Source organism: Aethalodelphis obliquidens, unplaced genomic scaffold (assembly GCF_003676395.1).
Source record: "Aethalodelphis obliquidens isolate GAN/ISIS:26980383/991018 unplaced genomic scaffold, ASM367639v1 scaffold3, whole genome shotgun sequence".
NCBI lineage: Eukaryota > Metazoa > Chordata > Mammalia > Artiodactyla > Delphinidae > Aethalodelphis > Aethalodelphis obliquidens.
In genome coordinates, this window is record NW_020837947.1 from 8,272,129 (window position 1) to 8,285,932 (window position 13,804).

General features: G+C 49.7%; 2 long non-coding RNA genes across 2 annotated transcripts in view; both read right to left on the reverse strand.

Annotated features, from left to right (window-relative positions):
- Positions 1-205: 205 nt before the first annotated feature.
- Positions 206-2,339, reverse strand: LOC113605745 (uncharacterized). Its single transcript, XR_003427322.1, has 2 exons — positions 2,227-2,339; positions 206-431 (listed from the first exon to the last, which is right to left on the reverse strand). It is a non-coding gene; the product is annotated as an uncharacterized LOC113605745 (long non-coding RNA).
- Positions 2,340-5,993: 3,654 nt separating this feature from the next.
- The window catches only part of LOC113607120 (uncharacterized), a 99,921-nt gene continuing 92,110 nt past the window's right edge, over positions 5,994-13,804 (reverse strand). Inside the window, exon 6 of the long non-coding RNA XR_003427813.1 lies at positions 5,994-6,757. This is a non-coding gene — a long non-coding RNA (uncharacterized LOC113607120). The remainder of the gene's footprint in view (positions 6,758-13,804) is intronic.

A 13,804-nucleotide genomic window follows, 5' to 3' on the forward strand; every position in this document is an offset into this window, starting at 1 on the left:
CTGGATATAAACCTCTCAAGGCACAGGCTAGGCTCTGCTATCCTGGTCCTCTTCTAATGGTAAATAACAAAATAAGTGTCTATTGTAGATAACTTTGTGACTCAGCAGAGGAAAAACAGAGGCAGCTCAAAATGTCTCGGCCAATGTCCTCTGGAATGACCCCCATGGAACACGGGCAGCAAGGGTCCCAACTGTTCATCCCGCCTCGCGGCCCTGACCCCGGCCTCCCGGGCGCCGGCCTGCCTCGAGGTTTCCACGTCAGCCAAATCCACATCTCCATCCTCAGAGTTACTTTTCTGGTGCCCTGATTCCTTTTCCAAGCAGTCGTGCTCTCGGTGTTGACCCTCTTGGGGGAGGTTAGAGGAATCTCTCTAAGGCACAACTGACCGACGGCTGCGGTTAAGTGTTTGCCTTTTTAAAGAGGAGCTTCTCTGATGGGTAGAAATATAGGCAATGTGGCAGAGAATAAAGAACTCAATGAGGGACATAGTTTTAAAACAGATTTTTTTTTTTTTTTTTTTTTTTGCGGTATGCGGGCCTCTCACTGTTGTGGCCTCTCCCGCCGCGGAGCACAGGCTCCGGACGCGCAGGCTCAGCGGCCATGGCTCACGGGCCCAGCCGCTCCGCGGCATGTGGGATCTTCCCAAACTGGGGCACGAACCCACATCCCCTGCATTGGCAGGCGGACTCTCAACCACTGCGCCACCAGGGAAGCCCTAAAACAGATATTTTTAAATTGAGTTATCATTCACATACGAAGTTGTTCAACCACCACCACTAATTCCAGAATATTTCCATCACCCCTAACAGAATCCCCAGACCCATTAGGAGTAACTCCCCCATCTTCCCCATCTCCTGACAACCACTAATCTACTTTCTGCCTCTATAGATTTGCCTGTTCTGGACATTTCATATAAATGGCATCATATAATATGTGACCTTTTGTGACTGGCTTCTTTCACTTAGCGTAATGTTTTCCATGCATGTTGTAGCTAGCATCGGTACTTCGTTCCTTTTTATGGCTGAATAATATTTCATTGTAGGGACAGACCACATTGTGTGTATCCACTCATCAGTTGGTGGACGTTTGGGTTGTTTCCATTTTTGAGTGTGAATAATGCTGCTATGAACATGCATATACAAGTTTTTGTGTGGACATGTATTTTCATTTCTGTTGTGTAGACACCTAGGAGTGGAATTGCTGGATCATGTTATAATGGAATGTAATATTTAACATGGAAAATTTAGAAGAACCCATTAAATCATAGCAGGTAGGTGACTGCCTACAGCCATCCTACTACTTACAGCTGTGTAACCTCAGGAAAACCAAGTGACCTCTCTGAATTTCAGGGAGTTTTTGTTTTGTTTTGTTTTGACTGTTATTGTTGTTTTTGTACGTTAAATGTCTTAAAACGTTTGCCTCTCAGTTGTATAAATAAACTAAGATAATATACATAAAAGTGTTTATAAACAATGCAGTGTGAGATTCCTGAGCTATTGTCATTGCATCCCATGTTGGGCAGGGAGGCCATTCACATGGACCATCCCATATGCTGGTGTTGGGGCCCAGGGCAGACCGCCCCAAAATGTGCCTCAATGGCATATTGGTTATTTTGAAATTGAAGTTACTTAAGAAACGGCCAATGCAAGCGGGATACTCTGACCGCCCTTTCTGTGTCCCTGAAAGCAAGAAATAGATCTCTCATGCGAAAGATGTTCTCCCTGCATGCAGATATAGAAGGACATCCTTATCACCAAAGCTAAGGAATTCAGGGCTGAGAAGCCTATATATACATATAGGCTGAGAAGCCTATATATACATATAAGTTTGTTTATATATATATATAAACAAACCCCATTACTTCTTTAATTTAGTACCCCAAGCCCAAACTCTGTTTAGATTCTCCACTAATTGGACACCCAAACCTACGTTTCTTTGTCCTGTCAGTTCCTTACAAATTTACTGTTTCTTTGTCTAAAAAGTATAAAAGCTGACCGCTCTCATTTCTATGGGACCTCCATGCCCATGAATTAAAATGTGTTTTTTTTCCTCCTGCTAATCTGTCTTGTGTCAATTTTATTATCGTCCAGCCACAAGAATTGAAGAGGGGCAAGGGGGGAATTTCCCCTCCCCAATAGGGGGACCACCACCCCTGTCCCCATGCAGCCCAGGCTCTGCCCAGAGAGCCCATGTCCTCCCAGCCAGTGGCATTGCTAAAAACTGACCTCACGAAAGGCTCCAGGTGTGATTATGCCTTAATGAGTTAGTGCCCCGGTCCAGGAAGATCCCACATGCCGCGGAACGGCTGGGCCCGTGAGCCATGGGCACTGAGCCTGCACATCCGGAGCCTGTGCTCCGCAGTGGGAGAGGCCACAACGGTGAGAGGCCCGCGTACCGCAAAAAAAAAAAAAAAAAAAAAAAAAAAAATTTAAAGTTTGTTGGGTTGAACAATTTGCACCCTTCAAAACAATGGAGTTTTCACATTATGTCCTTAAATTACTAGCATCACCATGGTACAAATCTGTATCAATTAGAACTGTAAGTCTTGCATTCTATTGTTAAGAGTCAGCTCTGTGTCAGCAGGCACAACTTGGTTGATTCCTGGTTATGTAAACTCAGGCACATTCTGAATTCTCAGTGTTCTGTTGTCCTCTTGGTTAAAATGGGGATAATAACAGTACCAACCTCAGAGGGTTGCTATGAAGAAAAACACGAGACAGTCTACATAATCCCCTAGGAAGTTTCATGACATGCAGGAAGCCTTCAGTTAATATTAATTGTTACTCACCTCAAGGGCAATTTCCACCGGGGTCTTTCCCTAGAGAAGTCCGGAAAACAGCCATTTAGGTACTGTAGTTACCAACTCTGACCAGAAGGAGGCGCCCAGCCTCCAGGACTGTGATGATTTAGCTTCCAGACGGAGCCCTGCAATAGAGAATTCCGTTTGGGGGTGGAGGCAGAGGTGTGTTTAGAAACGTCAAGAAACCCTCAGGTTTTAAAGGTCACCACAAGGACATTCCGCTGCACCTCCTTCTCCGCCCACCACCTGTTTAGAAAGGGCAGTGGTGCTGAGGTGTGGGACGAGAGAGCAGGGGGGCGGGCCCGGGGACACACGAGGAAGAAGCTGGGTCTGAAGGTAGTGGCACATATATTGGTTTTGATACCATGATTTCTTCCAGGATTAGCTAAAATGTATCCATCCAGCCTAGCTCGTGTGGTCACCTCCTGAATGTGGGATACAGTCCACGTGAAATTGCCTACCTAGCAGCTTTTTCCTCCGTTTCATTCTCCAGACAGATTGTTAATCTATTCCCTGGGTCTGAGCATGGCCTGGTCTGCCCCAATCCTGCTGGTATTTCCAGTTCTAGCTCATAAGCCACCTCCTCCAGGAAGTCTGCCCTGACTGCTCTAGTTCAACAAACTCCTCCTCGGCTGAGCAGCTCCCACTGGTCCTTCCACAGTCAGGCACTTTCCCCACTGCTGCTTGTCAGGTACTTGCCTTTTTATATAGTTCCCTGAGGACAGGACACACCTCCTTTGTCCCCTGCCAGTAGTCAGTGTAGGATCCTGCATGGCGCTCCACAGGTGTTGACTGGAATGACTAGAGAAGGGCCAGGTGTTTTGCAGGTGTGTGAGAATGAATGGATGGCTCCTTAATCTCCACCATAAACAGAAAAACTCCCATTTTCTCCAACACTGTAATCAAAATATGCCACGTGAAAGCCACTACAGTTATGTCTTATGTAGACACTGTCCATTCTCTGGGTCTGGGTCCCTTCCACTCTCTCCAGCAGTATGTATTTAAGTTTTCTCACTTGTGGTTGGCTTTGTGCATTTAGCGTTTGGTGAGTAAACTCATTAGAAGTTAAATTGCTGTCCCATCGCTCTGCCGTGGGGAAGAGCTGGGAAGACAGTGAGGGGAGCAGACACGCCCCTGCCTGGGGGCTTACAGTCCAACCGTTCAGCTCACTAAACAACAACTCCTAGCACTTATACATGCCTGGCCCTGAGCTGGTAGTCTCTGGGGAGAGAAAATGGAATAAGAAGACACGGTCCCTGCCCTGGGGACGTATTATCCAATGGGGGACACAACTAAGCCATGTTCAAGGCAGTCAGGTCATCACCTTCTCAGGTTATCTGATGAAGGTCTTAGAGAATAGACTTACCCAAATACTGTTCCTGAGACAAGAATACTTTACATTTTAAAGAGCAAAGTTGTAGGAATATTTTGAGGGCAAAGAAACGAACAGTAACTCTTCACCCACACCTCCCCAAATCTCCTACCTGGTCTCCGATATTTTCACTTCCTTTCATAAGAAAATAATGTATTTCACTTCACAAGAAATAAGGCTTAGAAAACTGACCTAAACGAATATCCTATTCCTGATGGGGGCAAGGAAAAGCAGGAGAAACCCTGGGGCACGCCCATTTTACAGATGAGGAAGCTGAGGCTCCATTCGGAAGGTGCAGCAGTGTGGCTGGGCTCACAGGGTGAGTCAGGGCAGGTGGGAACGCTCCAGCCCAGGCCTCCCAGGCTCACGCATCCCTCTCTCCTGTTCTCCATTTCACCCTGCGTGCCAGCCCAGGGCACGAGTTACAGGGTATTTCGGGCCCTCTGGGGCCTTGTGGGATCCCAGCAGGATTGACTGTCATGAAGCCAGGCGGAGAAAGGCTGGGGTGGAAAACAGGCGTGAGGCCGCCTCCACGCAGACGCCCAGGGCCCGGCCAGCCCCTGGCCCGCTGGCGCACTGCGCCAACCGGTGCTCCTGCAGACACAGCTGGAAGCCACACCACCACCGCCTCTGCAGCCCCGGAGCTCAGCCGAGTGGAACAAAGACCGCGATCTCTATCTGGCTGATGACTCCGGAGGGAGACCCACCGACAGGGGGCGATGGCTGGCCCAGCAGTGGCATGGAGTGTGCCCAGGACAGCTCAGAGGCTGCCCACCTGCCTCTCCAGGTCCCGCCAGGCCCAGCGTGAGCGCGTTCTCACGCTCACAGCTTCCCTAACAAAGCTGGATTTCCCTCTGCTACTGGTTTGCCTTTTTGGAAGGGGCAGCAGGAAAAGAATGATGAGATTTTGGTGAATCTTCCAAAAACCCTCACCTGAACCTCAGAGCTGAATGGACCATACAAAGATGTGAAGTCGGACCTACTCAGTTTCAGAGCACATTTCCCGCACCTTCAAATTCACCTCCTTTCCCCTCTTATGAAAACCTGCTTGTGGGACAGGGAAAAGTCATAGCCTGGAGGTATAAATGAATAGGAGCGTCTTGCAATGTTATTTGTCTTTTATCAGGGGGCAGGAAACCTTTTGGAAAGGAATGACTCTACAAGGGTAGCATTTAGGCATAGCTGGGACACAGACGGGGTGACTTAGAGAAGAGAGGTTCATTCTTCACTCCCAGTACCAGGCTGGTTAGAAGCCACTTCCTCTGTCCTTTTTCCAGTTCAATCACACGGGTTCTTCATGGACCTGGCACCTGGTGCTGTAGGGAGAGGTGACCCAGCCCACCAGCACATCCTGCCTGGGGACCATTCGCCTCGATGTTGCCATCTGCCTCCTTTTGTTCATATATATTCTGACTCCTCATTTTCCCTGTAAGTTCACCTGAGGCTAGAAACCATACCCCCTCCTCGTCACCCTTTATCTTGCAGGGTCAACATGATTGTTGACAATGAACTTTATTTCTGTTTGACCTTGGAATGAGTTTTTGCATTTGATTATCAGAGCGTCCGACATTTAGAGATTTCTACTTGCAGTGAGATCTCATGATACGCCTAGAAAGAACCGGATCACTAAACTGGGTGTCAGGAAGACGCTCAGTCCCCTCTGCTTCTGCAGTAGCTGCCTCCTGTCTGGGAACCGGCACTTGCCCCATTCCCTGCCAGGGGTTCCTTACTGCCTGCAAAGTGGGAGTAAATAGAGGGTGTGGGATGTCGACAAAGCACAGTGGAGCGGAATAGATTCCCCCCCGCCCGCCCCCGCCCATGACAGCAGAACATAGGCCAGAGGTCTGCGGCCTTTCTCAGTAAAATGCAAAACAAAGCTCATTAAAGCACACCAGCCGGGCACAGCTGGGAAAACACTGGCGATCAGTATTTTGCAAGAATAAAGCCAAAGTGCTACTTATTGTCGAATCGCCACACACGAAAGGGGCTGCAAGTACAACTCCAGTTCAGCATTAGAGCCGCTACATTGGGCCCAGAAATCAAGGCTCCTGACTCTACCAAATGGGCAGGAGGGGTCTGGAGAGCACATCGTGGGCAGAGCCTAGGCAGGGACTCAGGGACCCGACCCAGCTGCACAGAGGGGTTGGTGTGTGTGTAGGGGTGCTGGTGAGAAGCCCCCTTTCCCTGCCGTGCCACGTGAGAGGGCGCTAAGGCCAGGTCCACCCGACGGTCTGGGTGTGGGTGTGTGAGCCTCCCCGTGCTTTCCCTCCTCCCAAGGGAGTTGGTATTTCCTGAGAATGATGCTTTCCCTGAAAAGGGACAGACCAAGACAGCCCCGCTCTGCTTCGTTTCTGCAGCTCAGGAGCCTGGCCCAGCACTGCCCCTCAGCACCAGCGGCAGGACTGGGCAAGGTTTTCAGCAAGGTGTGGCCAGCCACCAGGTAGCTGAAGACACCCTCCCCCCGCCCCTGCAGGGAACCCGCGGAGCCGGGCGGGGAGCCTCTCTGAGCGGAGGTGCCACATGGGTCTCTTCTCATTTCATCGCCCGTCGCTCAAGGGTCTGTGTCTCTGGGGCACCTTCCATCCTGCAGGAGAACAGGTCGTACTGCGAAGGTGAACCGGACAGAGGAAGCCTCAGCTTACTCCCCGGCACCGGCCGCCCCCGGGGCAGAGCACCGGGCTGCTCACTGGTTCACCTGGGCATTTCGGCATCACGTGGCTACGCTCCAGAAAGAACCAAAGAGCAGGAAAGAAACAGTTCACAAAAGTGAAAGGCAAGTCTAAGACTGTTGTTTAATCTTTTCTTTGCTGAATTGGTCCAAATCGGATGAGTGTCCACCTCCCTCCCTGGGCTCTCACTCACCCCAGGAAGTAAGGGGCGGAACCAAGGTGTGGAGCAGCTGCCCGTTCTCGGGCGTTTCCCATACGCCGCCGCCCCCGCCCCTCCACACCGCATCATTTACCCTCCAGCGCGCCGTGGGAAGGGGACCCAGTTATTATCCCAGCAGGACTGCGAGCGGTTGGGTAACTTGTCACAACATGACAAGGACTGGGACCCCAGGTCGGATCTGAGTGACGCTGAAGTCTCCAGGCTTTTACCCAAAACTCTTTGCATGAAGTGGGGTTAGAGGGACCTGAAGCAGCACGGCAAGGGCCCTGGGAGGAAGGCCAGGCAGAGGCCGCGCCAGGCAGTGGACAGTATGTGGCAGAGCCAGAGTGCACTCTGTGAAAGGAGGCCACCCCTGTGATTACGCGGTGGTCCCTCCCTTACCCCCAGACCCCACACTTGGGCACAAAGCCCCCATTCCAGGACGCCGTGGACACACACAACTCATGTGCACTCAGACACACGGAGAGCATCCCCGCCTCGCGCTGGAGGCCGGGCTGCTGCGTGACGGCCCACGGGCTCCCTGTAGAGAGCTTCCTCCCTCGGAGCCGGCAGGCCGCCTTCCTAAATGCGAAAGCTCAGCTCTTGCAGACAGGTAGTTTCTGCTTTTACACATCTGCTGGAAGCATTTCGAAGGAAGCCACAGCACTGGATGGCAGACGGGATTTTCCCTCACTATCTCCTGTCATTTGAGAATGAAGGTCATACAGCTGTCATCCTGATGGGTGTCTCTGAGTCGTAGGTTTGATATCATGACTCGTGTGAAAGGATGGGGGGAGATGGGAGGTCAGAAAAGGCCTGACAGGACATTGCAAACACAGCCCCCATCTCCACTGACTCAGCATCACCCGCAGGAGGTGCTGGTACCCAGAAAGTGGCCCTGGCAATAGAGCCAGGTATGGTGTGATCAGGATCTAGGAGGGGAGGTGCGGAGAACGGGCTGGGAGCAGAGCAGGACAGTTAGGAGGCTTGCCTGAGGGTCGTTAAGCTGGGCCAGGAGCCCTCAGCCACGGCACGCAGGTGCAGGAGGAGACAGGACGAGTGATGGCAGATTCTCTGGGAAAGTTACGGGAGCTCATTTTCTTCATCAGGCAGATGAAGACGACTTTCTCAAGCTCTCCAAACATGAGGGGAAGTTGACTGAAAACGTAGGTAACGCACCTGGCGTACAGGAGAGCAAGCGTGCCTGGGGGACACGGCATCCCACACCGCATTTGTTGCCTGGGAAGGCCACTCCTCATACCTCCACGTGGAAAAAGATGCCCGTACATGACAGGATAGATGAGGTCAGCAAAGGAGTGAGGTCACCCCTTTGAGGGTGTAGTTGGAGATGGCTGAAATTTGCTGGCCGGGAGCCAAATACCTGAATCCACGTGCCACGATTTTGACCATCATCTTCAGTGGTTAAAACTTAATAGAAAGGTTTCAAAGAATATAAGGACTCTATCTGTCATAAGCTAATATCCACAGCAGGGAAGGATGAGAAAAATCAGGACTGAAAATCCGGTTTAGAGAAGAGTCAAATGGTGGTCGGCCTTGAGTAAAACCACTGCATGGTTAACGATAGGAAAGTAAAGCGTGTCTGACTTCCGCTAATGCAGACGGATTTCATACCTTTGCTTCTGCGTTAGTGCCCGCTTTACCCAATGCTTTCAAGTGCTGCTGTCTGTGATCAGCAAATGATCTGATTCATTCCATCAAATTGTCCTCCTTCCAGTGACATATGAAAGAAAAGGGGCCATCTTGCCAGTTGATCCTTGTGACCAGATGTTTAGATTTAGGAGATGCAGGTACCTGTGAGAGCATCTAAGCACGGGCACACTGGGCGCTCTGGCTGTGGGACCAGCTCCAGACCTCAAACTGTACGTGAGCTTGGCCCAATCAAACAGAAGTTTCATATCCTCTCAGAAGGGAATGCGGCAGAGTGCCTGGCATACAGGAGGTGCTCAGCAAGTGGCTGAAATTTCCACCCTACTTGTCAGGATGACCACACCATTCAAACGCAAGTGACAATTCTCATGTGACATTTCACGAGTCCTGTGTGAATCAGGCTAACCACATCTTTTGACCTGATTTAACTCGGAATTGGTCTCATGTCAGCTCTTCATAGCCTAACCTCACTTCCAGGCTGTCGATCAAACGCAGATTTACTGAGCACCTTCTGTGTACCTGACACAGAGCTGGATGGTGGGGATGCAAAGGTGGATACAACAAAGGCCCTGCTCTCCAGTTGTCCCCAGCGTAGGGACAGGTGAACAAGGAACCACAGGGCGACCAGACAGGCGTTAGAGCCACAGCAAGGTGCTGGGAGGCTCAGAGGAAGCGCCCAGGTGTGCCCCAGGGCGCCAGAGCTGCTTGAGGGTAGAGGGGAAGTGAATTGGACTCTGATAGATGAGCCAGGGTTGGCCAGGCTGGGTGGGGTCACTGCAAGTACAGAATGGCACGTCCTGCAGGGCAGCGTCCTGAATGCCACCACGCATCTGAAGGGCAGCGGGAGATGCCATCTGACTTCATGAGCACAATATATGATCATCACAACTTGGGGATAACACAGGACCCCTCCAGTTCGGATGTAGTACATCATTTATATATTCATGAAATTCCTATGGAATAGTGAATCTTAAACAGTCAAGGGACATGAAGTCCTTTGAGAATATGAATTAAAAAAAAAATGATGTCTCCTGCCCCCATGAAGCCACCCTTGGACTCCTGTTTAGAACATTCTCGTGTAGGATACAAAGTGCTTCAAAGCCAGCTGAGACTACACCGACCTACATACAGCTCCAGCACAGATACACCTGAGCTGGAAGCCGCGCCTCTGCCTCTGCCGGGCCACCCAAGTCTCTTCACACTCACACCAAGAGAAGCGCTGGGGCGGTGAGACCCGGCGGCGCGGAGCCCACTGCCGCCGGAGAGCGATGCTGAGCCGCAGCCAGCCGCAGACCCGCCCTGGACCAGCTAATGTGGGGCGCGCGGTCCTGCTTCCTGCCCCACGTGTGCATGTGCGGCCGCCCTCCGCGGGTGTCTGCACGGAGCCCGCAGCCAAACCCTCAGCTCACAGTGTGTTCCGTCCACCATCCTCACTCAAGCGGGGGGCTCTCTAGATGATAGTCTATGGAGAGATCAACAAAGTAAACATAACTGGAAAGGCCGAAGCTCACATAAGATTTAGAGTCTGCAGACCCGGCTTCACCTCCTTCTCCGTCGACATTTATCTCTGTTCCTCACGTGTCTGAGCCTTGGGTTGCCCATAGGGCGCAAGGATTCCCGTCCGATTCACAAGGTAGATGGGAATTAAAATCAAGTGAGATAATGCAGGCAAAGAGTACTTTTAACTCTAAACCTTCTGAAAGCCATGTATAGTTTTAGAGAAAATATTGGAGAACCGGTGATAACATCACAGGGGGAAAAGGGCATTTCACTATTACCACCAAACAATATTTCAACATTAAAAAAAAAAAGCCAGACTGCCAGTAGAGAATAAATACTAACTGTCATTTGTTATAGGGTATCATAAATAATACACTTACTTTTTATTTATTATGCAATTTTAGAAAGGAAAAGGAAAGAAAAGGACCCTCGATATAATTCCAGGTGAGAGATGAGAAATTTCTACTTTGTTGGGTCAGGTTCTCTTAGAACCCTGGCTGGTACATGTTGGTGCTAAGCAAAGGGTTGTTTTTATTATAAAATATTTTGCTGGCCTCGGAGAGCCTCTGGGAGACTGGAGAGACTGCGTGTGACGAGCCTGGCCAGGCTGCTCTGTAACAGTGCTTAGTGCTGTCTTTCTTCACCCACCTGTGTCTCCTCAACAGCAGAGCCCCGGAAGGAATCAGGCTTCCCTGTGGTTCCACCACCTGCTGCCTTCTCCCATCACTCCACGACTTTCCCGCCCCCGGCTACAAACTGGGTACGGGAGGTAAGCCAAGTAAAGGACAAGCTAATGCCAGATGCCCTCAGTGGAAAGCAAACTAGGCAAGACACGTGAAAGTTCACATGTGGTCAACTCATCTTTGCTTCATTCATTCATTTGCACATGGTGCATTTTCCACATCCAGGAGCTATGCTGGGCGTGTAGAAATGAATCTGCATTACAATAGAGGAGATAGAGGAGCAGGAAATTAGGTGAGAGAGGCTTGCAGAAGTCACCCAATCCAGACGACAAGTGGTCCCTGGGTTGAAATGTGGAGGGGGCATCTCAGCAAACAACAGAAGGGTCAGGGCTAACCACAAGAGCTCTGAGAATCTCAAAGGCAGTGGCATCTCTATGGGATTTTAAGTCTGGGAGTGGTTCAAGCTTAAAAAAAATCCGCAGATAGTTATGTGGAGGATGGAGAGGTTCAGAGCGTTGGGGGAATTAAGATCTGAGGCAGGGAAATTGTGAGAAACTATCGAGTCATGCAGGCAACGTGCCACCAGAGCTTGGAACTTCAGCAACGGCAGCTAAGAGGAAAAGGAAAAGGGGTGAATGAGAAATACTTCAGAGGTGGAATTGGACACGTGGAGAAGGAAATGTCCCGACTCCGCTCACAGCCCCGGCACCTGGTAACTATGCGATCTGCAGGTTACACCACTGAGTCTCAGTTTCCTCATCTGTAAAATGAGTCTAATTATACAGGAATGTTGTGAGGATTGAAAAAGAATGAGAGTAATGAGGTGAACTTGGCATATAGCAGGCACTGAATAAATGCTAGCCCCATAGAAAGAACGGCTAACTCATGCCACAGGTAGGAGTCAACTTTGAAAATAAATGGTAAGAAAAAGGGAAGACGCAGAGATGAGCTGCCAGGAACCCTAGTGTCGGGGGACAAAGCTTACACCCAGACTTCAGGAGAAACCGCATTGAAACGATGTGGCTGGAGAGAGAGAGAGGCATGCCCATGACTTCACTCAGAGCAGCTCCTAATGCAGGAAACCCCGGGGGTTGTGAGGAATAGAGGACCCACATCTATGCTGCCTCTAAACCCCAGCCCTCTGGAAAGCATGGTCTCAAGCTCAGGCTTCCTACTGCCGAAACTAGTTGAACAGCACCTTCTTCCTTTTGCAGAGTCACCAGTCACTCAGAGAACCCCCAAATGCTTCATCACTGTCCGCTCCTTATGTCAAACCAGAGACAAATGAAGGGACTTCAGATCAGAGGGTAGTGCTAGAGTAAACCGGTACCCTCCCCTTCCAGTGAGTGGCCCCTTTGAGCATGCTCACTCCGCTTCCATTAGAAACCGACTGCTCTTTCTTCCCCCACTTCAGGCATGCTCCCAAGCTCGCTCAGGCCAGGAGCTGACTCTGAATGCAGCGGGGGCTCTCAATATACTAGATCAGTTCTCAGGTCAGGTCAGGCCCTAGGGCAGCAGATCAGGTCTCAAAAAGTGCGGGCAGCCAGCACTTTCACTGTGAGAAGCCACATTCAGCCGCCCTCTAGGCTGGAAACTCATCACCACATGGAAAGGCAAAGGGCAACTTTCCATTCACCATGTATTTGCTACATCACTGGTTTCCTATTTCAGTGCATTTAAAAAATTTCCCCTGGGGTGAGACCCTGAGGCGCCTTTGTTGTGAAATATGGTTAACACGAGGTGCTTTTTTTTTTTTTCATGACGTTGCTCAGACTAGGTCTCTGTGTGTAGGAAAACTAAAGCCCCGGTGAGTGTATAGTCCTCCGGGATCTCAAAGAAATGCAAAAAAAAAAAAAAAAAAAGAGGGAGGGGGCGGTTAAGGGGAAGAGCAGTGACAGGAGAGGTGAAAGAAAAGAAGACACTGTCTAGACCAGGGTCAACGTTGGAAAAGCACTTTGCAGAGCAGCATTCTCAAAAAAGAAACCTTACCTACTTCCTTTTGCTGGTCACAGATTATCTATGAGGCCATAGTTTTTAAAGCTCAAATGAATAATTATCTGATGGATTTAGATGTTACTTGCAATACGGTTTGTAACATCGTATTTAAAATATTCAACTATTTTGCTCAAATCATCAGAGGCTCTCTATCATCTGAATGTTTTCATGTGCTCTAAATCTGCAGGTGACTAAGACGAATCAGGCCAGAGGTCAGAGCATTGTCCTATTGTGTTTAAATAAATGCTTAGAATTAGTGCACATTGAATAAAGTTTTGGCTTTCTGGCTTTTAAAAAAATTGGCAGCAACACTGGGCCCACGTTCCTGCATGGTGCCTATGGGCCACCCCTTTGGACACAGCATGACTTCTGCCATTTTCCACAGTCCCCGCGACTCCCTATCGCTCACCTTTCCTGCCTGGCGCCTCAGGCACTTGAGGGTGAAACCTCTGGGTCAGGTAGTGAAGCAGGCTCTGATGGGTGTAACCAAAGTTGTGCTTTCTACTAGTGAGTTTTTATCCCTCAGATATATATAAATAATGAGGCGTTTCCAAATAAACCCAAAGAAAACCAAAAGACATTTATTTATTTTTAAACAATGTGGGTTGGGTTTTTTTTTTTTAATTTAACCATACTTGATTTACAACACTGTGTTAGTTTCAGGTGTACAGGTTCCGATTCTTTTCCATTACAGGTTATTACAAGATATCAGATATAGCTCCCTGTGCTATACAGTAAATCCTTGCTGTTTATTTTACATATAGTGGCGTGTACCCGTTAATAAACAGTGTAGGGAGTTCTAGTTCCCGGTTCCTATGGTTTGAGTCCCCATTTCTCTACCCTGGTTCCCTCCCTAAATAGTTAATTAGCCATCAGCAAGAGCTGGAAATACTCTGCCTCACAACCCCCGGGCTCTA